At 41.9% G+C, this 24,253-nt stretch overlaps 1 long non-coding RNA gene across 1 annotated transcript in view; it reads left to right on the top strand.

Annotated features, from left to right (window-relative positions):
- LOC125181366 (uncharacterized) overlaps positions 1–24,253 on the top strand; it is a 137,218-nt gene that overhangs the window by 43,896 nt on the left and 69,069 nt on the right. Inside the window, exon 2 of the long non-coding RNA XR_010829407.1 lies at positions 20,442–20,558. This is a non-coding gene — a long non-coding RNA (uncharacterized lncRNA). The remainder of the gene's footprint in view (positions 1–20,441; positions 20,559–24,253) is intronic.

Genomic DNA, 24,253 nt, shown 5'->3' with positions numbered 1-24,253 from the left:
GGCTTTTAGAGGTGGACCTGTGCCAACAGCTACAATGTGAGTGGCCAAGTCCTATCTCCTCCTTCCTTCATAAGCCCTAAATATTTGCAGGTTCTTTCCTTGAGTTTCTCAGGGGATTGCTGAGAGCCTCCGGAGCATCAAACTGGGCTTGCAGCGGGCCAAGGCTATGGACAGAATGGGGGACTGACGCCCTCTATTTTTGGGAAAAAATAATAATAATAAAAAAAAATGCAGCACAGCTAATCGTTTTCTTTCTCTGCCCATTCTTTGATTTTTTTTTTATTTTGTTTTAATTTTTACGTTTTCATGCAGTGTCTGGCTGCAGCCTCAAAGTTAACAGATGGCTGGTCTCATCTGGCCACCTGAGGGTCTCTGTTGCCAAGTAAATTCTTGTCACAAATGGTCAGCAGGGCAAGGCTGCTCGTCTCTGCTGTCCTCACCAAAGCACAGAGCAGAAAATCAACCATGCAAATCTTTGTGCATTATATTTCCAGCATCAGTGTGTGCTGATGGAGTTCCAGATGGCTGAGGCACAGGTTCTCTGGCTTGCCAGCACCTAAAGGGCAGCATTGCCACCTGCTCTGTGAAACACAGGTGGACCCATAAAGTCTGCTTTGCAGAGATTGCCCTGTATGTAGTATGTAGTATGATAATAACCTTGTACATTCCTCTCTGAGCAAATGTTTTGTAGTTATTTACTAGTTTTGTATTAGTTGTTGGCAGGTTTTTTTTGTCTCCCCTCCCCTCCCCTCCCCTCCCGCACCTTATTTGCTGAAAGCTCTGTAGTAGCTTCAAGTCATGAAGCCTCACTGCCCCTGCTTTTATTCTGAGCACAAAGCCTTGCAGTTCATCAGCATTAACTGATCCTGATGCATCCCAGACAATGAAATGATGGCTGTTGGGGCTATTAAGAGAAGCCTCCCTGGGCTGCTAGATGCAGAATTTATAGTCTGTCTTTAACCTTTTGGAAAATGGAGAAATGTCTCATTATCTAAAATGATAGCATTGTACACTGGAGAGTTTCATTATTTGAACTACTTAACCAACCCTACTTCCAAGATTTTTTTATATTTAAAAACCTGAAGCTGCAAGAATTGTTATTCCTGTAGGTGAGAACACTTTCACCCACTTACAAGAGAGGGCTATACCCATGTGGATTCCAGTCTGTCATTCAAAGTGATCTGCTTTCTGCTGTGCTGCATACACCTGCTGCTAATAGCAGCTCTTTCAAAATTCCACCTGCAGAAGAATAACCTTTAGAAGTTATATGTTTCACCTGGTGGACTCAAAAGGTCTGTCTTCTACCCAAAAAGAAGAGTAGATGATCATCAACAAGGTTATTAGATGAGCTTGTTGCAGGATTGATCCAGGGAGCAGGCCCTCCCTCTGCGGGAGTTCCCTGGGCTGTCGGTTTGGCCCAGTGCATGCTCTGAGGCAGCAGTAGTGACTGAGATCAGGTCTGGATGCTGCTTGGCCAGCTTTGGTCAGGGACACAAAGCACCAGTAATCACAGCGGAGAGTTAAACCAAAGCTGCAAAGTGATTTACCCAAAATCTCACAAGGAGCATGTGAACTGGGAGCTATAGGTCAAGCTGTTTAATCGTAATTCAGTGTCACAGACGAAAGCTCATCCTTCCCCTGAAAAGCTAGTTTGGCCTTGAGTGCAGTGATGTCAAAGCGAGATGCTCAGCTTGACATCTGCCTGCTCTGCCCTGCGTTAGGCTGTGCCATATAGGACACAGCCCTCCTCCTCCAGGAGATCACAGGTTAGCAATGCAGCTCTGTGCGCTGCTCTGAGAAATGCAGGCCTTTTACTTCCCACCTCCCTGGATTTACCCCTGACTGGTCTCTGCACCATCTTGCTGTCCTCGAATAGGGTCATAAAAATTGTGTGAAAACTTCGTGTCTCAGCAGAAGTGTCCAGACAGACTGTACTGCTATTTTAACTGGCTTAACTTTATACAGTGTTTTGCTTTATGTGCTGTAAGGATTTTTGCTTTGAGGGAATTCTCATACAGCTGTTTGCTTCATTGTAGTGCTAATTCTCAGAGGAAGCTGTCAGGAGCTGCAAGAATATTTCCCTTCTCCTTTAATCCACTATAAAGCCAGCCCTTGAAACAGATTTGCTCCCAGAGACCTCGGGAGTGGTATTTGGAATGAGATGAGCTCCCATTGCGAAGCCATCCTTCTAACCCCATAACATCTGAGTGGCACAGCAGAAGGCAGGTCCTCTTTCATAGGCATAAGAATAGGTAATTGCTCATAAATTGTTGTTATGCTTGCTGAGGAGCTCTTAGCTGAGAATACTCTTGCTAAGAGTGAAAAGAAAGAGAAGAGAAGTGATGTTACTTTGCATCGGAATAAAATCAGCCAATGTTGCAGTTTTACAGGTGGGTGGTCAAACCTGCTGGGTTTTCTTACATTTTCAGAGGGCACCTACTTCACACTTGCTCCTTACAGACCAACCAGCCTTGTGCTGTCACTGGACATTTTAATGCAGATGATAAGTGTTCTTTACCTTCCCAGGCTATGAAATAAATAGCATAACTCTTTTCAGTGTCTGTCTGAATGCACGATGTGACATATTGGACTACAAACCTCCCAGATCTGCAGAGCTCAATTTTTATCATGCTAACTCCTCCGATGTGAAGTAATAGCTCAGCAACTGCACTCAACTCCAGTTGTGCAACAAAAAGGTACAGAACAGGCTCATGTTGCATCCAGTATATCCAGGACCCCACACCCCATCCAGCACTACCATATGAGTGCTGTAAGGATACGAGGAGGATTTCAGCCCACATTACTCCTGGGAGCAGCTGGGAAAGCTGGCTCTTCTCCAGTGAGCAAATATACTTCCACAAGAGGGTATGATTTGCCACCAGCAGGGTGGCACTTGGTTTCCAGCACGCAAGTGCAAGTAGTGCACTGCTTGTGCCTCTTGAAAGATTTAAGATACTCAGTGTAAGTTTTCTTGCCTTTGCCAGCAAGCTGATCGAGTGGTATTGAATGACTGGCATCCATCCCTCCATCTCCAATGCAATTTATGGACAGATAAATTAAGCCTTTAGGATCCCTTTTCTTTCTGCCAGCCTCTGTAGTACTTGAACATCTCCCATTCGTAAGTGAGATGCCTTCTATTTGAATGCTGTGTGACATGTTATTCCAGTATAGGCTAAACGCTGATATAAAGGCATATGGGGAGACTGTTTAAAGGCAAATGATAAAGGCAGTTGGTACATAAGCAGTAAAGAGCACTATTGGATCTCTATGAAGCCCTTCTCTGTGATCTTGTAAGTACCTGCTGTGGTTCCCATTCCAGTGTGGATGGGTGTGAATTGAAGGAAACCCTAAGCCTGCACCCACACACTGAAGAAGCTGCATTTGCTCATGCATTTGTTCCAAAACCAGGCACAAAAGTGTTGAGTTACAGCCATATCATATGAAAAGATTTTCACAAAGTCCTATCTGTGTACATTTACTTCTGTCAATGCATGAATTGTAGGTCTTGGTTGTCACCTAATGCCCTAGAAGTACACCTCTTGTTTTATAGGCACTGGAGGGGTGCAAAGGTTGTACTAAATGGGAATGGGAGCCATGATTTCCATGCTGGCCTCTACATTACAAAGTACGAGGAATCTGGTGGCTTCACAGCACAGATGGGATAATGGAGAAGCTGCTGGAGCTTTCATCCTCCCTTTGCATTTGTATCTCAGCCTTACAGACCACCAAACTGCCTGTTCAGGTGGAAGGGTGTAGCTTTAAAATTTCTTGATGGGTTTGAAAGTGATCACCCAAATGCCTGCTCTTACTGCTCTGGTGATATGCCATTCTGTAATGTGGTTGAATCGCTTTGTTCTTTCAGTACAACCTCACTTTCCTATCAGTGTCCTGAGTTCTGCATGTAGCTTAGCTCTCACCTTCCCACTCATGGAGGCATACTGCCCTTTAGCCTTGCCCACAGATGTTTACTTCATCTTCATTTTCAGAGTTGTGCATCAAAGCTCCTTTCTGCCATGCTGAATGGGCAGAAAGAAGGTCTTATCCACTGCTCTCTCTGATAGATAGGACAAGTCCTCTCATGTAGGTGAATTGGGAAAAGAGTGAAATGATGCTGTCTAGCATGAATTCTATACCTGTCTTGTCACTAAATGATGTAACACAGGCTGCTTGATGGGGAACAGAGCTGTCCCTTCTTTAAAAGGATGCCTTGTGCTTGGATCAAATCAGGTTATTTCTATTGCCTTTCTCCTAATGCTACAGCATATTTAACCCTGGTTTTACCTCTTGCTGTATGTAGTCTCACAGGTGATTGCAGTCTTCCAAGTATTTTGGGAATGCTTCACAAGAACCAGGTGTGTAGTGTTTCTCTGCAGAAGGTAACACTTTCACAGACACATCTCCCATACTGATCCCCCCCCCCCCCCCCCCCTCCAGTTTCTGTCATGATGTAGTGCAGCAGAAGATGAAAAGAGTAGTATGTCTCTGTGTTGGGAAGGGCAAGAGAATTGTACCCCAGTTCTCCAATTTCTTTTGCTTAGCTAGAAGGGAAAACTTTATTGTAAAATTTATGTCAAAACTCCTGTTGAATGTCACAAAGTATTCAGTGGGATTACTGTATTATTGGAGGTCTCTGGGAGAGAAAGGGAAAGCACCCAAGCATGGTCATATTATGGAGTAAAAGCTTTAAAGCATGCTATAAAATGGTGAACAGGGCCTGCAGCACAGGATATAGGACAGATTTCCATTCCAACCATATGAAAGTTTTTTAGGGGGAGCTGAGCACAACCCACACTGTTATTTCAGATGATGGCTTGACAAATAGGAACGTCTTTTAGCACCTACTTGAATCTTTTTTTTTCTAATGCTCTATCCCAGCAGATAAAAGGGGTATTTAAATGTGTTCATAAGAAAATTTAATTTTGTAGACACAAGCTTGAATTTTATTTCCTCTTTGCAGAGACTCTAAAGCAGCAGCTGTGCGATGGTGGTTGGTGGTTTTTTTATTTGTTGTGTTGTTTTTTATGAGACTACTGTGAACTTCTGTGTGCAGAACACGAGATGGAGCTGTTTCCTAGCACTAAGCCAATGTATTCTGCAGTTTAGTTGAGCACTAGAAATAGTTGCATGTTGTCCTTGATCCTGATTTTATATTGCCATGATTGCAGTCCCTCTTTAATCCCTCTCTGTCCCTGAAAATAGCCTTTCTCTTTTTTTTACTTTAAGCTCAGTAGTAGATTTCAGCACATCAGGATGACATTTTATTCACTATCTGGGTTTGTGATTAAGGGAATCAATAACCAGCAATCCTTTGCTTATGTCACTGGAGTAAGCAGCTCTCAGAGATGACAGCTGCTTGCTTTAATGTGAAAGAAAGGTTATTCGTAGTGCTCACAGTTGTGTGTCCATGTCAGCCAACAGGTAAAAGATGAATTAGTCTTCTAGTCTTCTATTTTATTTCTAGTCTTCTGTTCCATAAGGTCATGTATTTATTCTCAGGTATCAAAACTAAATGCAACTCTTTCTTTTCCTTTTTTGGGGCTTCCAAAGGAAATGAGGCATAAGGAGTGCTGTACGTGTATATGCACGTGTCTGTCAGACTATGGCAATTAACTTTTGAGCCACTGGTCAATTCTAGATGCATTTGGCAGAGGGGCAGAAGTCTTAAAACGAACAATAACACCAAAACCCACAACAATTATATTCCTGCAAATGGCATAGAAATTGACAGCTGGGTAATAGAGAAAAATCCTGTTAATGCTTTTAGAGGGGAAACCATCAGCATTCATCTCTTACCAAACATGCCAAAATCCACTTAGAAATATAAATCTCTTGGGGTACTGAGTTCATTTGTTTTGTTGCTCCTGGAATTCCTAGAATGCTTTTTGTTTGTGTACTTAAGAGGCATTTATTAAATAAATAGATAAAGGCTGTAAGGCTGTTCTGGGAGGAAAAAATTGAATTGGAATCAATGGTGAGGTTTGTTTGTTTGCTTGGAAGATGTGTCAAATACAGAAATCATGCTCTCTGCTTCTTGGTTCTCACAGGAAATAGAATAGGATAAAGATAAAATGTCATTCCTAGACCACCTAGAATCAGGTAACAAGTAACAAGTAAGAGCATCTCTTAAAATATAGCTATCCTGTTTCATCTCCATTATTTTGGGAACTGATGCAAACACTCTGAAAGGATTTGGTAGGTTTTTGCTATCCCTTATTTTAAACCACACGTGGGCTACCTGATCTATGAACAAGACAGCAACTATGTCTGGCATGGGTTTATTTTTGTTTTCTCTGTGTCATTTGGGCTGTACTGTAGGGAACTCATTCCTGTCCCCAGTCATGAAGGTATCTTGTGGCATTTCTACTGTCATTGTAACTGCTGTCCCAAGTCATGTTGCAAATGGTGTCATGTATGCTGTTGCCTGCCCTGAGCCTGCTTTTGCTCAGTAATGGAAGGACCTGCAAGTTTTTGTCATTTTTGATCTGGCCAAAGGAGTTGCTTCAGGTTGGCTGATTTCTCCTGCTAGGAGACATCAGCCTTGTTATTAAAGGGAGAGTTCTGCCTCCCCTCCATGCAGAGCTGAGCTAGGAGCTAAGAACAGAAGTATTTAGTGTTTTTCAAAAGGTGTGTTGGAGAATGGAAAACAGAAAATGCCCAGCGGTTGAATGTATTAATCTTTCTGCATTGTGAAATGTATTGTCTTGTTGATCTTTATTTCTCTTTCCATGTGGTCAGCTAATCTACAGGGTCAGAAAATGCTGTGTCACTTTGGATGTGTCTCCTCCTTGCCTGTTAACACTGAGCCACATCCCAGCCCTTGGTATTTCACACAGTTGGTCTGCCCCGTTGTGTCTGTTCAGTACCATCCTCAAATCTATTTTCTGCCATTAACTTATTCTAGCTACCATACTCCAAACATTTGACAAATGCAACAAGAGTTGTTCACATCTCATCTTGTTTAATAAGAAATTCTTTTCATATCCTATAAACTTCTGTCTCATTACATTAAAGGCCAGGCTGCAAATATTACTAGACGTTTTCTTATTCAATTTGTAGCAGAGACAAATGTGATATTTTTGTATGGAGCTTGGCACTATGCAGTTTTTTTCCAAAATACTGACATAACTGGATGAATTTTATTTTGTTAATCCTGAGCCTAAATAACTACCTTTTCAAATGTGTGGCTCATATCCACTTAAAAGCAATTTAACCAAAAATGTAGTGCATGTATACAGAACAACTAAAGAGGAAGAGTAGCCCAGGAAACTTCTGGGCCAGAATGCTGGTTTGGGCTGTTGTTTAAATCTCTGTCAGTTGTTGGGAGGTCCTTTCGCTGATTTCCTCTCTTTCTTATGTTGTATAGTAAGTTTTCTTGGGGAGGAACTGTCTAAATTGTTTTATGAAGGAGCCAGGCTTACTTCCTCTCCTGTTTCAAAGCTCTAGGCGCTACTGCGTTTCAGGTGAATAATGGTGGATATACACTTCCTTACAGGAACTCGTTGGGTGCCTGCAGATTGCTGTCCAATCCTCAGACCTTACTGTAACACAAGGCAGTGTACGGCAGACCTGGCTTAGCTCCTTCCATGCTTCCTCTGGTACAAATATGGGGGGCATCGCCCTGCCTCTGTCGCCAACATCTGGGGCTCCATCTCCACCCTGGGCAGACTGCTCCCGCTGCTCAGCTCCTGCTGACCCCAGCTGGCCTGGCTGTGGCAGGGCTCCTCCAGGTTGATGTGCACAGTACAGGCTTACTGCCGTAGATCACTGCTTGCTCCAATTTCACAGCATTTTTGAGGTTGTATTTTCTAACAGATGGGCTAAAGATAGTGTACTAAATCTATACAGATATGGATCTTGGCATTTACCGTGAGTTTGAGAGGTGGTTGTTTTATTTTACCCTTTTGCCTTGAGTTAATGAGACATTAACTTGGGATGCAGTGCTTAAAATATGGGTCCTTTAAAAATGAAGAAGAACAACATCAAAAACCAATACCCCAAATCTGTATGATCAGAGGAGCATGTGCAGTTTCAGCATTATTTGAGTTAATTCAGTTAACTGGGAAGAATTTTTGAATGGTGAATATGTTTTCTTGCAAATTCAGTGGATTTTACATAGTAAGAGCAGAGAACAAGCCATCTTATTCCTAAGAAATATTTTCAGTCCTTGCTTCCACAAGTAAAGAGGCTGACATTACTTTCTGGAAAAATTCACCAGGTATTTGAAAGTGCTCTGACATGCTTAACTCGTGATAATGGATGAAATCTTAACAAGTGAAGTCGTATGAAATCATAACAAGTGAAGTTGAGGCGATTGGCTCCGGGGCAGACGTGTTCTGCATCGGAGCAGGGGATCGAGGCCACTTGAGGCAGCCGAAGGAGCTGCCAGGACCTGGCAGCCATCACTGGAGGGAGGCTGACGAGGTGTGGGTGGAGACAGCAGCACCCCCTCCCCTACTGTTCAAAGGCAGCCCCTAGGGAGCGCGAGCGACCAGGAGTGCAGCGAACAGGACAGGCAAACAGGGCGTGGCATGGCAGTAGGGCGTGGCGCGGTAGTTAGGGCGTGGCACAGCAGTTTGCACAACAGGTTGGGCAAACAGGGCGTGGCATGGCAGTTAGGGTGTGGTGCAGCAGTTTGCACAGCAGTTCATGCAGGCATTGCAAGCAGGGAGGGAGGCTCTTTTGCAGCGGTCTTTCCCAACTGTACTTTTAACCTACTCATGAAAAGCCCAGCCATGGTATCCACCAGGCAGAAAACCATGGCCTCTGCATCTCTGCAGCCTCTCCAGCCACAGTCACCAATGTGGCTACTCAGACGGAGGTCTCGGGGAAACACATGGCCATCCAGGTCTTGGGTTGCAGGGTGTGCCTGAGTCTTCTGTCGGTATCCGAGAGCAGCAGCGGGGGGTATGCCTGTGGGAAGTGTGCCCAGGTTGAAGAGTTGCTCAGCCAGGTAGCGGAGCTTTGGGAGGAGGTGAGTAGGCTCAGGAGCATAAGGGAGTCAGAGAGGGAAATTGACTGGTGGAAGCATACTCTGCCCACTCTGAGACAGACTCATGAGCCTGCCACAACACAAGTGTCTCCTGCTACACAGAAGACAAAAGTTCCCTCATCCTGCCAGGCAGTAGGAGGGGACCTAGGCCAAGGGCGGGAATGGAAGCAGGTTTCTGCTCAGGGTGGTAGGCGAGCCCTGTCTCTGCCCACCTCACCTTCCCATCTACCCTTATATAACAGGTATGAAGCTCTAGAACACGACAGTCAAAACAACGATGTAGACGAAAGCCCATCCCAGTTGGAGAGGGTGCCTAAGGCAAGGCATCCTACCCCCCCGCATCGTTACATCTTCCGTCAAGAAAGAAAGAAAAGTCATCGTCATGGGGGACTCCCTTCTGAAAGGGACAGAGGGCCCAATATGCCATCTGGAGCCAACCCACAGGGAAGTCTGTTGCCTCCTTGGGGCTCGGGTGAGAGACATTGCTAGGAAAGTCACTCGCCTGGTACGACCCACCAACTACTACCCGCTACTGGATTTTCAGGATGGTAATGACGAGGTAGCAAGGAGAAGTCCAAGAGCAATCAAAAGGGACTTCAGGGCTTTGGGATGACTAGGTAAAGGTTCGGGGGCACAGGTTGTGTTTGCCTCTGTCCTTCTGATAGGGGGGATCAATGTTGACAAGCAGACTTTTCATATTAATACATGGCTTCGGGATTGGTGCAACCGGCAGAACTTTGGGTTTGTTAATCATGGCAAGGTCTATGCAACACTGGGTCTGCTGGCACCAGATGGGATGCGCCTCTCTCAGAGGGGGAAAAGGATTTTTGCTCAGGAGTTAGCAGGGCTGATAGATAGGGCTTTAAACTAGAGTCGAAGGGGGAAAAGGGATAAAACCAGGCCCACCGGTGATAAGCTAAGGGATGGCACACTAGAATCAGATGGACTGTGTGCTAGTGAGGTCCTTCGCTCTGCTCCACAAGGTGCTGCGTGCAGTGAGGTGCATTTGAAGTGATTCTACACAAACGCACACAGTATGAGGAATAAAATGGATGAGCTAGAAGTCTTGGGCCAGTCCCACAGCTACGATACCCTTGGCATAAGTGAAACCTGGTGAGATGAGTCCTGTGGCTGGTATGTCGCAATAGATGGTTACAGGCTCTTCAGGAGAGACAGGCAGGGTAGGCAAGGTGTGGGGGTGGCAATGTACATGAAGCAGGGGCTGGACTGTGTGGAACTTCAAATTGGTGATGGCAAAGTTGAGAGACTCTGGGTAAGGATTAAGAGACGAACAAATAAAGGGGCTGTCATTTTGGGAGTCTATTACAGACCACCTGGCCAGGATGACAATGCTGATGAATTATTCTTTGTGGAACTAAGAGATGCCTCAAGATCAACTCCCCTTGTCTTTATGGGGGACTTCGACTTGCCAGACATCAACTGGGATTACCACACAGCTGACACGACCAAGTCCAGGAGGTTCATAAAGAACCTATATGATAACATCTTGGTGTAGGTGCTAAGGGAGCCAACTAGGAAAGGAGCCCTCCTAGATTTGTTGCTGGAGAACAGAGAGGGTCTTGTGGGGGACGTGGCAATTGGCGGCCGTCTCAGTCATAGTGACCATGAAGTGATTGAGTTCAAAATTTTTGGTGACAGAAGGAAAACTGCTACCAAAACTTCAGCCCTAGATATGAGGAAAGCAGACTTCAGGCTGCTCAGGGAACTAGTTAGCAAGGTCCCCTAGGAAACTGCTTTTGAAGGCACAGGCGTCCATCGGTGATGGTCAGTCTTTAAGCAGTGCCTCCTAAAAGCACAGGATGTGGCAATTTCAAAATATTGGAAGTCAAGCAGGCAGGGCAGAAGGCTGGCCTGGCTGACCAGGGATCTTCTTTTGGAGCTTAGGCAGAAAAAGAAAATGTACGGCTGCTGGAAGCAGGGTCAGGCAATGCAGAATGAATACAGGGACACTGTTCGCGTTTGTAGGGAGAAAATTTATGTGGCCAAAGCCCAATTAGAGTTGAAGCTGGCTAGGTCTGTGGGAGACAATAAAAAAGGTTTTTTTTTTAGATATGTGAACAGAAAAAGGAGGACCAAAGAAAACATAGGTACACTACTTGATGGGGAAGGCCACCTCACAGACAAGGACATAGACAAAGCAGAGATGTTTAATGCCTTCTTTGCCTCCATCTTCAATGCTGATGATGGTCTTCAGGACCCAGGGTGCCTGGAGCTGGAGGACCATGATGGTGGGAATGATAAACTCCCAACCGACCCTGAACGTGTGCGGGATTTGCTGCTTCACCTGGATCCATACAAGTCCATGGGTCCGGATGGGATTCATCCCAGGGTGCTTAGAGAGCTCGCTGACATCATCGCGGGACCTCTCTCAATTATTTTTCAGTGGTCCTGGGAATCTGGAGAGGTCGCAGTAGACTGGAAGCTGGCAAATATTGTACCAATTTTCAAGAAGGGCAAGAAATAAGACCCTGGCAATTACAGGCCTGTCAGTCACTGCCTGGTAAAATTATGGAGAAGATGATCCTTGGAGTTATTGAAGTGCACGTGGGGGACAATGCAGTCATTGGTCCAAGCCAACATGGGTTCACAAGGGGTAGGTCCTGTTTAACAAATTTGATTTCCTTTTATGATAAGATCACCCATCTAGTCGATCAAGGGAAACCAGCTGATGTGATCTTTTTGGACTTCAGTAAAGCTTTTGACACGGTTTCCCATAGGATCCTACTGGACAAAATGTCCACCATACAGCTAAACAAAAACATCATACAATGGGTGAGCAATTGGCTGACGGGCAGGGTTGTGGTAAATGGGGCCACATCAGGCTGGCGGACGGTCACCAGTGGGGTCCCCCAAGGCTCCATTTTAGGGCCAGTCCTCTTCGATGTTTTTATAAACGATTTGGATGTAGGACTAGAAGATGTTTTGAGCAAATTTTCTGATGACACTAAACTTGGAGGAGTTGTGGACTCTGTTGAGGGTGGAAAGGCCTTGCAGAGAGATCTGAACAGATTGGAGACCTGGGCGATCACCAACCGCATGAAGTTTAATAAGAACTAGTGCCGGGTCCTGTACGTGGGACGGGTCAACTCTGGCTTTACGTACAGACTGGGCAACGAGACGCTGGAGAGCAGCCCTGCAGAGAGTGACCTGGGGATTATGGTTGATAGGAAGTTGAATATGAACCAGCAGTGTGCCCTGGCAGCCAGGAGGGCCAACCGTATCCTGGGGTGCATCGAGCACAGCATTGCTAGTAGGTCAAGGGAAGTGATTGTCCCTCTCTATTCTGCACTGGTGCGGCCTCAGCCAGAGTACTGTGTGCAGTTCTGGGCACCACAGTACAAAAAGGACATAAAACTGTTGGAGAGTGTCCAGAGAAGGTCTACAAAGATGGTGAAGGGCCTAGAGGGGAAGACGTATGAGGAGCGGCTGAGGTCACTTGGCCTGTTCAGCCTGGAAAAGAGGAGGCTGAGGGGAAACCTCATCGTGGTCTACAGCTTCCTCATGAGCGGGAGTGGAGGGGAAGGCGCCGATCTATTCTCCTTGGTTACCAGTGACAGGACCCATAGGAATGGTGTCAAGCTGAGGCAGGGGAGGTTTAGGCTAGACATCAGGAAGAGGTTCTTTACTGAGAGGGTTGTCACACACTGGAACAGGCTCCCCAGAGAAGCAGTCACTGCACCAAGCCTGTTGGCGTTTAAGAAGCATTTGGACTGTGCACGTAGTCACATGTTCTGAATTTTTGGGTAGACCTGTGTGGTGCCAGGAGTTGGACTCGATGATCTGTATGGGTCCCTTTCAACTCGGGATATTCTATGATATAGTAAAGAATAGAACGTGTACTTTCAGACATTTTTAGGTTACTTTTCCTATTTCTGGATTTGTAGGGGGAAAGAATATTTTTGCTAGCCAGAACACCTGAGACCTTGTTGATCATCCATGATGCCAAGAGTGAAGGTATCCAATGTTCCTGCCTGCTCTGCAAATGAAAAAAGATGTTTGGTTAAGAACAGAGTTCTCACCTGCTGCTACCATACTCTCTAGGAGCAGAGATACATTAGAAACTGTCTGGACTCTGATGGTAGACACAGGAAAGGAGAAGGAGGCAGATATTTACATGTTCTGGAAGAAGAGGACAGAAAATGCTTCCAGGTTGATTATACTGCAGCTGGGAAGGAAGTCCTGAAATCTGGCAGATGTGGAAACTGCAAGATTTGGGCATTCTGTCTCAATCCAGCGTGTTTTAGCCAGATTTTTTTTTATTATTACTATTATTTTATTTATTTGTTGTTTTTTGTCACACTTCTGGTTTGGCAAATACTTCGTTTCTCAAGATGTCTGAACTGGATGCCATGGGTATTAATGATGGACAGAAGGTCTAGTTGTGCTAAGGAAGTGATAGTCTCTCTCCGATCAGAGAGAGAAACTCTCCAAGAGCCAGCCTATCTTCCCTGAGGTAAATTTTCTGACAGAGATGTCTGGCTAAAGCACAAAAGTTTCATGTTTTATTATTTATGGCCTAATGTGGACAAAAGAGTGTGACTTAGGTGGTTCAAATTCCCTTGCCTCATGTTCTCAGCCTAAATAGTTTCCCACAGAAGCTTGGGTATAGGTATGTTTTCTTGATTTTTTTATAGCAGGACAATTTGTCTTCATGTATGATGGTAAGTCTACCACCAGGATAAACATATAGCCTTTAATCAGGGACCTAACCACAGTCAAATATGAAAATTGTTTTGAGCCACTCCTTGAAACAAACTGATTTTCTGAAGTCTTGAACTAAATATGACCAAAGAAAGAAAAACTTACAGCTGTGTAACTGAACTGAAAAAGCATAAGGTTGTCCTTGACTACAATGTTCATTTGCCATGACTAGTGGGGGACCAAGTGGTCTTTCAAATTTGAATGTGCCTGTCTGTAACATAGAGCAAATTTATTTTTCTTACCTTCTTGTTAGCAACTCCCTGCCATTAAACACTTTGATGATGTGAATGTACTGGCACACACTGAACAAATTACTTCTTAGTCTTCACTTTGATAAACTGAGTAGATTAAGCTTCTTAATCAACAAAGCACTTCTGCAGGCCTCTTCTGCTCTGTTCCATGTTTCCATAGTCTTCTTCAGTGTGGACAACGAACTTGGACAACGTAATCTAGTGCTGTGTACAGGGACAAACCCAAATAATATTTTGATAGTGAAAGAGAGTAAAGGATAGGATAAAAATGACATTCACTAGATGGATACATTCTGCAAAATGAAGTCAAGTGCGAACATACAGTGAAAGATGAGGAACAACAGAAGATATATACATAAAAAACAAGGTGCAGCCAATAGGTTTATATGCAAATTTGATTTTTAATAACCAAATTGGTAGTGGTAAGAAGTTTAAGAATGTTCTATAGTGGTCCCTTAAAATTCCAGTGATGCCATTTGGGGTTGTTATCGCCTCCAAACTCAAATAAGCAATAATAAAAAATGTTATCTTATTTATGATCTGTGGATTCTAATTCTTAAAGTAAATATTTTGATACTTAACATTCTAATTGAAAAAAATAGTGAATTACTGAATGTTTCAAGTAAAAGTGATAGTCTATTTTATTTATGTATTTATTTATTTTTCTATTTAATTGGATTTGCTAGAAACCCTAGTGGAGCAGTATCTAGCTATGCCAAGCAGTGAAAAACTTGAGCTAATATCTATTTTCATGTCGTCTGATACCACACCTCAGATTATTTTTTCCCCAAAGTGCCACAGTGAAGGAAGAGGCTGCTGTTTGTTTCCAGTTATTAACTCTGCCATATTCAAACAAGGCATATATCTTCCAAGCCTGTCACTTGAATCAAACTACTTCCTCAGCAGATTTCTGTACTACTCCCACCTACACACAAATTAAATTAGGCTGTGCTTCCTCTTGTTAATTACACTTCCTCTCCTTTTCAGATGAACTGTCTTTTATGCTTACTGTCATGTCTGAGCTCCTACCTCCCAAACTTTTGTAAAGTCTGTTTTATAATTGTCTCATTTGTAAGTAAAATAGCTTTTAGTATAGGTCACACTATTCCCTGGATGATAGATATCTTCATGGCTTTTCCTGCTATCTGTCACGGCCACAAATATTTCATTAGTTAGTGGTTTCTCCTCTCCCAGTTACACAGGAACTGTCAGTCATGCAGCAAATGAGTGCTGCAGGAAATCCACACTCTATTCTCATAATTCAACACTATAGTTTCCTCATCTAAATCTCATACTGTTTTAAAAACAGACAAACAAATAAAAACAACCCCAAACCACACAACCACACCATTCCCCTGGAAGAAGAAGAAAAAAAAACAACCACACCACTATCTAGTGTTCTCAAGCCTGCATTTTATTGTTGTGACTAGCCTAAGAGGTCTTTTCACTGTAGGATGATTTACCGCCTGGTGCTGTGACTTAGATTGACTGGCTCTCACAGGGAGAGGTTTTGTGGCTGCAAGGCTTAGGGGAAGTTGAAAGGCCACAGAAAGGGCCCTGCAAGGATGCAGAAAAGGCCATGCGCACCCTTCACTTTGGCACATGCTAGGTGAGCAATGAGAGGGAGAGGCTTTGCAGAATGAGAGGGCTATTCAGTGTCTAAGCTGGAGGCAGCCGGCTCAGAAGGGAGCCTTTCGAGGTTTCCTGTTGAACCCAAGATGAGCTACCCTATAACTGAAAGATTTCTTTAGATGTGGAGTCGGTAGACCTCCAGAAAGGGAGGGGTTATAGTCTGCTGGCTAATTATTATTTTTCCCAGTGTACATTAGCATCTCAAATCCAGTTAACAGTAAAATAATCAGCCTTGAATTTAGAGGTCTCCACTTCCAGCCCGGCTGCAGTGTGTAGCAGTGCTGCCCTTCCTCAGGAGGGTCTGTCCTTTCAGTGCTGCAGCACACCAGCCTGACGTGGATTTCCTTCAGGGACGCAGTCTTGCTTGCAAATAACAGTTGCAAATAACAGTTGCTCTCCTCTGACACTCTGCAGAAAAGGAGTCTAGTTAAAGTGAAAAAAGAGGATGCATTCCCGAGCACAAGGTGTTTGAAATTGTGTTCATTAGTGAATGTTCTGTACAATTGCCTTTTCCCCAATGCAGCATTTGAGAAGTATTTCCTGTTTCAGTCTCTTCCCCTCCAGCTTCCTGAAAAACCTTTAGAGCTGATTGTCTGAAGTCTAAGAAGTGTGTGTGTTTGCTGTGTATGGGATATGTACAGGTCTATGATACGCATCAGGAGGATTTCTGACTTCCAAAGGACTACCTATTTTCATGAAACCAGTAGGAGTTTATCTTTGGGACAAAATATTCACACCACAGAGCTAGTTAAAATTGTCAAGCTAACCCACACATTTCTACTCATGTTTGTTTCTTACTAGTTGCTCTCTTGCTCCTGAAAGATGCAGGTAATGAAAGCAGACAGACTAATATGTTCAGAGGAGAGCTACATGGCTGTGCAGGAGAGGAAGGAGCTGCACTGCCCAATGTGAAAAGTACTCAGGCTTAGTGATCTCTCCTCTTTTCCCATTCAAGTGACAATTTTAGGAATTAGTAACCACAGTAATAACCTGGGACTTGAAATGCTGTGATGTTAGCCTCTTGAATGGCAATGCCCAGTGCATGGTAGGCAAGGGAGGAGACTTCTGCTTTTCTGTTTTTCAATAAAGTGCCAACCATGCAATTCACTTCACACTCTTCTTGCTATACCTGCAGATGCAGAGGGAAACACTGGAGGATTTGTCCTGCAGAAGAGCAAATTTGCAACTTTCAGGTTGTAAATTCTTATGTTCCTTCCTTCCTTACATTGACCTATTGCCAAATACACAGCCAATTCTTAATTATCAGTGAAGAAACAAACCCTAACTGCTTGGGTGATGAACACAGCTGAGTTGTGTTACATCTCAAGGAACTTGCACTGTCAGCAGACATTTCTCTGTCACAATTATTCTAGCTGGAGTTATCCTAATAGCAGATTGACTGTCTCATTAACTTGTTAATTGGTGCATATTTATATTGAAAGGACATATTAGTGTTGCTTTCTGTGTTTTTCCCATGTTCTTAAGGCTTGAATGAAAAATTTAATGCTTTTTCTATAAGAAGATTTTTGATTAGGTTACACTGACTGTGCTAATTAGTAAAGATTTGAAATCAAGTTCCCAGTATATTGCTTGCACTGTTGTTGTCCTCAAGTCACACAAGCAGTGTAGGCAATGATGATCACACATCTGCATCATGAGGGAGCTGTGTAGCAGGTGATACATTCATGTTTGAACTGTAGTTCATTTCCTTTTTGTGATTCCCTGACACGGCTTTGCTAACAGCATGAGATGAAATCTATTCCTTCAGTTTCTTGCAGCTGTAGACAGTGTGTTTCCACCTGAGAGGTAATTCTTATGAAGGTTGTGAGAAACACTCTGTAGCCAATAACTTAGGCTCAGGCGAGGATCTCAGTGAAGTAATTTATTCGCGATTGCAATGGCGGGCATCCCACAAGCAGGAGCGCACCTCCTAGTCACACAGTACGGTTTATATACTTTATTTCTCGATGACCAGGACCCTCCCCTGTTTCCCCGTTGACTGGGTAATCCAGGTTCACAACCTATCCGATGCTTCACAGACAATACATGGCTTTCAGTTGCCGGCCTGTTAAATTTCAAATTTCTTTTGACTTTTTTTACTGTTTGAAGTGGTAATGTTTCTTCACTTATCTGACTTGACACCGTGATTTTCACCTAATTGTTCTAAGGAGTCTGGTTGTGTGCATTTTACAAGGTCGCCTGCTAAATTTTCTTATCACTGCAAGCATATCTCAATACCCCATTCCTTACCTTTAAACAATGTAACTCTGCAAAAACAACATTTTTATTCCCACAAGGTACAGCTAATATTTTATCTCAGGGTTGTTCATAAACCAAACCTGATCCCCAGACAGCCTGAAGTCTAAAGATACTCTGAGAAAGAGCATATTCCAGATCTTGGCTGAAGATGGAAAAGGGTAAAAGCCTTATTACAAGTATATATATCGCACCAAAATAATTCACACACACAAAAAAATGAACAAACAAAAAAAAAAACACTGCTCCGAAAAATATCTACGAAACCAGAAAACCAATGTGTCAGATAATAAGTGAAGACTTTTTTGTAGTGCAGTTGCTTAGCTGTACAAAAGTGCCAAATGTATACTAGCATTCATATGCAGAGTAATGTCTCATCTCTGTGTGTATCTGATAGAGCTGTTTCAAGCTTGCCTTTTGCCTAATATTTCAGCCCAAATACTTCTAGTAGTCTTCAAAAAATGCCTTGCTGTCTCAAACTGCTTTTTCTCCAACCGTTAAGACATGGAAGTTGCTAAATATTTGCTGTTGCCAGGCAAAGTTGTTAACTAAGCTGGTGGGAAAGTACCGCTTGTAGAGCTAATGGTTTAAGGGAGCCTGTCCTCAACAAAGTGGTTGTTGAAGTTATTGATCCTTAAAGAAACCCTGTTGTCCATGTGGTCATTATGCCACACGCTGGGTATAAATCTCACTAGGGAGCCTTACTGCAGTCAGTGAAGCCTCTAATTGGAGTCTAGTGAAGTATTGCTCCTATCTTCAAAGAAGCTGGCATGATCTTGTCAGGATCAGATGTCTTAAATTACATTACAGTCTTAAAAAAAAAAAAATCCGATTTAAAGTAACTATAAAAACATCTAAAAAATATGCTAGCATTATAAAAACACTCACTCAACGTTTGTTCAACTGCAAACTGAAAAAAGCCTTCAGACTGATACGTTAGCTATTCTGCCATGTACTAAAGACAGTGTTCTTACTGCCTTTGGCAAGCAGGGTTATTAAGAATAGTAGTATATTTTGGAGCAATATGACAGAATCTTCAAATCTTGATAGCGAACATTAGTCTATTAAACATGGAAAAATCAAAAACAGTAAACGTTTTTTTTTTAAAGTTAAATTTTGTAAGGTGTTTGCATACTAGCTGTGTATTTTCATCAGTTTTTTTCAATTGTAAAATAAGTTTTAATTTTCCTTTGGTTTAGAAAAAAAAAATCTAGGCATTAATTATGTCAGCAGGTCTTTTGTTCCTGGCATAACAAAATACTTTTTTCCTTCTCAGACCCTCACTTTGACATGGGAAATGACAATACTATCTTCCATTGTCTAAAATTGCATGTGCATGTTAGTCAGTAATCATGAAACACTACTTTTACTGTAGGACATTTCAGAAGCCCATTCATGCAACTTTCAATAGGAGGCTCAAATGTTTTTCCTAATATTTGATGTGAAAAAAAAACAGATCTGTGATTTTGTGATTTAATGTTGAGAACCTGCATACTAAGTACTATTTGTTCTTTGCATTTGTGGGGAGGATACCTATGAAATAAGCATATCAGAATATATTATGCAATAACAGTAACTATAAATTAGGTCATGTTAGGTAAGCGATGGTTGGAAGCAACTGGCAATGTGTTGAAAACCAGTTTGTCGTGTATCAAACATGTAGCAGTGATTTGTACTACAGACTTCAAAGCAATGTAATGCACTACAGATTTCTTCACTGATATGAAAGTTTTTTGACAGGGGAAGTTCTACGATTTCCAAAGCAACTAAAGCTGGTTATACCTCCATTTTATGCAGGCATGAGCCTTCAATGGAGTTATTGCTGGTTCAGATAGCTGAGAAAATCTTATTGAAGCCTGAGGTCTCCACATTCAGTACATGAGAGATTTGATTCATCTCATACTTGCCCCTTCCTTCCGAATAGCACAGTCATTTGTAATTTTGAAAACTGCTGTAAATTATGTAACAGAAGAATTCTATTCTGAGGGAATTTTGCACACACTTGCTCACAAGAATAATCCCAGAGAAGTGCTGGGCTGCTTAGTCACAGTGGAGAGCAAAGTGAAAAAACATTGCTTCCTGTTTCCTCCAAAATATCATGTGTGAGAAATCATAGCGGCAGAAAAATAGCTGCAAAAAATGTTACAATATTTTTGTCAAACATATTGCATTTGTACTGTGTTTATTCTGACTTTAAAATGATGTAAAACACCTGTGAGAGACAACATTATTTACTGTTTAACATAAGGAATTTGGTAAAGTCTATTTTTTTTTCTTTTATCTTACAGCTCAAGGCACAAAGAGATAAGAAGGACTAGGGACAGAACACATGTTCCTTAATTTCTAGTTTCCTAATAATCTATTGTAAGACAGTTATGTCTTGCATATGTCATTTGCATTTTGACCTTTCAAAATATTCCATTGCAGGAATATGCTGTCGGAGTTTTGTTTTTGGTTTTCCAGAAATTTTAAATTTACAGAAAATTTTGGAGTTTGTTGGTAAAAGTTGGTGACTTTCGGTAAGGCATTTCTGATAATATCTAAATATCTTCCCCCCCCCCCGATTGACTTCAAATTCATGTTTCTTCTAGTGCAACCCTGATGCTTCGCCCTGTCAAACAAGGATGAGGTATGAACTTGGATTAAATGAGTGATATGCACCAAGAGGATGAGACCTCTCTGTGGCTAGAATCATTGTTGGTACTCAGGTAGGTGTAACATGCACTTTATTTTGTATGTGCCTGCATATGCTGACCCCAAATTACATTTTGATCTGCCTGCCTAAACTTTGAAAATGATAGATAATTTAGGAAAGAAGCAGGGGAGGGCGAAGGAGGACAGTCCTTCAATTGACATAAACCTGCATTAACCCATTCGTCATAACTCGTTGATTTCACTACCATGATATCAATTTATCTAGTTGAGTATGTAAGCCATTTATATAGAGATTACACGGTTTTTAGCAAAGCTGTGATGATTTATGCCTACTTAAAAGCTGCCCTCTGCAACAATGTATGCCTTACTGTACTATACACACAGGAACCTGTTTGAAAGAGTTAGAGCTGCTGCTATACACCCGATGTGTGTCAAAGTAATTGCAGAAAAGCGAGAAACAGCAGGAAAGCCACAAACCAGTGTCTCAGTGCATAACCTCTTCTCTCCGTCCATAAATATTTTCTCAGCTACATCTCAGACAGCACACCTCTGCCTTACCTCAGTCCTCTTTTCCACAAAACTTCCGTTTGATTTTCTCCTTTCCTTGTAATCTATAATAGTCATGGATGATTAGAATAATTGTGTCAGTCCAGTGTGAAGAACGGAGTTAAGAGTGTTGCACTGAGATTGTGACTGGATTTTATAGGTATGGAGGGCTGGCGAGATCTCATTCAGCCATGGTTCACTCAGCACAGCCCTATCTTTCTTCTCTGCTTCCAGAGTCCGCTCTCAGTTTCCTAACAAAACTGTTGTATACCTGGAACCAGACAGTCATTAAATGGAAGTGTATTTATCCTTCACCAGCATTCATGTCTTGGACATACAAAGCTTGATTTCAGTTCTCTCTGAAGTGGCAGTTAATAATGTCCTACGTCCAACTGTTTAAGCATACTGTTCATGATAACTAGACATACAGCTTCCTGTGGCAGAACTAGTGCAAATAACAGGCCTTCTGCAGTTGTGGCGTACTCTTGGCACTAAGTGTCTTAAAGGAGGAATGTTTAACATGCGAGCCACCTGTAAGGGTTACAATACATTTTAACTGTATGCTATTCTACTGTTTGGAAAAGCAAAAAGAAACCATGTGGCAATTGAACTACTGATGCATTGCAGAGCATCTAGGATTACTGAATGTGTTTGCTTGTATCTGACTTTTTAGACATAATATAGATTTGTGTTCAGTAATTATGCTTCCCAAGTATAAGTAATGATGCCAAGCAAATTATATGTATCATGTTCTGTCAAAACTGGTTTCCTCTCTTTGAGTATTTTTTCCATGTAAATGGTAATTTTTTGTCTGGAAGTACAACATTGCATCTTACTTCTATTCAACTGTTTCTCCAAGAACAACTGGTAATAAGCTTTAATTATTTTATAGCAAGTTTATGAAAATTCTTGCTATACTTAAAATATGCAAAATCCCTTAGACCTTCCCTTGTACTTCAGAAGTTAACTGGAATGTCTCTGTGTTGCAAAAAAATAAATAATAAAAATAATAATAATAATAAATTCAGATTGCTCATAGATTGAATGTTACTTAACAAGCGTCACATTCTTCTTCTCAGAATAAGCCTCATGCTGACGCTGTATGCATAACCATATCATATCTGACTTATCAAAGAGTAAGGGTTTATATTAAGTTAGAGACACCAGGTTGGACAGAAGATACAAGTAAAATCTGAAGTCACTGATGAAGCAGATTCCTCTGTGACTTTCAGATCTAAGTGAAATTCTCCATCAGAATGAGAAACTTGGTTTAGCTGCTTGTACTTGGTGTTTGACTGCTCAAATACAGAAGTTATTCCCTAATGCTCATGAGAAGGCAGGTAGAGTCATTTTCACCAGGTCTCTCAGCAGTGCATATAAGCAAAGGTAAGTGGACATTCTTCAGATAACCCTCTTCCTTGTGGTACAAGAGGGAGGAACAACTCTGCTAAAAAGTTTTAAGAATCAAAGTTTGAGATATGAACTGAACTTCTCACTTTTCATAAGGTCCCTATTACGCTGCTGTTTAGAGGCTGTATTTTTGACACTCTATTGCGGTGACCCTCTATTCCTGATGGATTTATAGATGCATGTGCATCATCTCTTGAAACATATAAGCCTTCCTCATCAAACAGCCTCAGCAACAAATACTCACATTGGTTAGAACTTTAGTAGAGAGGAACATATCCATCTTGTTGAAGAGGGAATGGTCTTATCAGTATTCAAAAATAGCTGAAGATGAGCTTTGATGGGGTACAGTCACCCTCCATGTCGAGATGGAGCGGTGAGCATTTCTTTGGGCTAGTTATGAATTTTATCAACTTTCAGTGATAAAAGGCTGTGTGAGAGCTAGATGCAGATGATCTCTTTTTAAATAGTTTAGACTTTTTTTTTTTTAATTCCGTAACTGTTGTATTTTCTCCCACAGTGAAATATAATCAGCATACATTTACTTATTTCATGCAATCAGTACAAGTGGAGGTGCATGCTAAAAGCAGGGTATTATGGTCAGAGCATACACCCATACACCCTCATCTTGGTATAATGCAACTACTTACAAAAAAACAACTGCAAAAAAATATTAAAAAAAAAAAACCCTTGGAATGTTGTTTATTCATTAGTACTTGAATCTGTAAAAGTGCTCTTTTATATCACAATCCTAAAAATATTTACTTTGGATGAAATAGCCAGTCATTGCTGGAAGGACAAGCTCTCACAATGTATTGTCAGCACTGCCAGTTCTAGTAATGGAAATAATGCTTACTGATTTTTATTTTGTTCACTTCCGTCGAACAGTTCAGCCAAGAGACTATGCTGTGTTCCATTTCATGTCATGAGTTATCTAAAAACTTACTAAATTTCAATTAATCATTTTTCAGTCCTTGTGAAGAAGATGGAGTAGGGCAGATGCTGCCCAGGACATGACTAGAATACAACAGGGATTGCATAATTGTAACTGAAGATTTCTAGGAACTATTCTGCCACTGAGAAATATAAAAGTGAAAGAACACACCTGACTTTCTGAAAGGGACTTCAAAAACATTATATAAGTAAGACTGGTGTCTAACTCCTGACAATTCTCAAACTGATCAACAAAGCAATCCATTCAGAGATTGGAGATCAATGCAGGGTTTCTAACAGAAAAATACATGTGAGGAGAATTATACCCCTCTGGATGTTTTCCCCCCTGCAAAGGTGTTTTATTTAACAAGATAAATGTATTGGGCCTAAGGGAGGTATGACTGATTTCCTTCTGATGGTTAGGTTTCCTTTGCTTTGAAAACATACTATTTAAGAAGGAAGGAGAAAAAATATTTTAATATTTATGTGTATGTAACATATATATGATATGCATTTTATAAATATGTACCTACTTATACAAAGATAGATAAAAGTATTTCAGAAAATGAAAAACAACATGCAAAGATCAACAGAGTTCAGTTATTCTCATTATGCTTGAGCAGTCCATCCTGTTCTGAAGTCTATAATGTCATAATGTATATCTTGACATTTAGGTAAGCATATCTGTTCTGCGTGATAGGAAGATAGAATTCTTCAGTGAACTAATAAATTTAACCTCTTCCCCCATTTTTTTCTCCTTTCCCTTCCCTTCCCTTCCCTTCCCTTCCCTTCCCTTCCCTTCCCTTCCCTTCCCTTCCCTTCCCTTCCCTTCCCTTCCCTTCCCTTCCCTTCCCTTTTTTAG

This window comes from Anser cygnoides, chromosome 2, assembly GCF_040182565.1.
Source record: "Anser cygnoides isolate HZ-2024a breed goose chromosome 2, Taihu_goose_T2T_genome, whole genome shotgun sequence".
Taxonomy (NCBI): domain Eukaryota; kingdom Metazoa; phylum Chordata; class Aves; order Anseriformes; family Anatidae; genus Anser; species Anser cygnoides.
The sequence above is the reverse complement of the archived record's forward strand: the minus strand, read 5'-3'. Positions and strand labels throughout refer to the sequence as shown.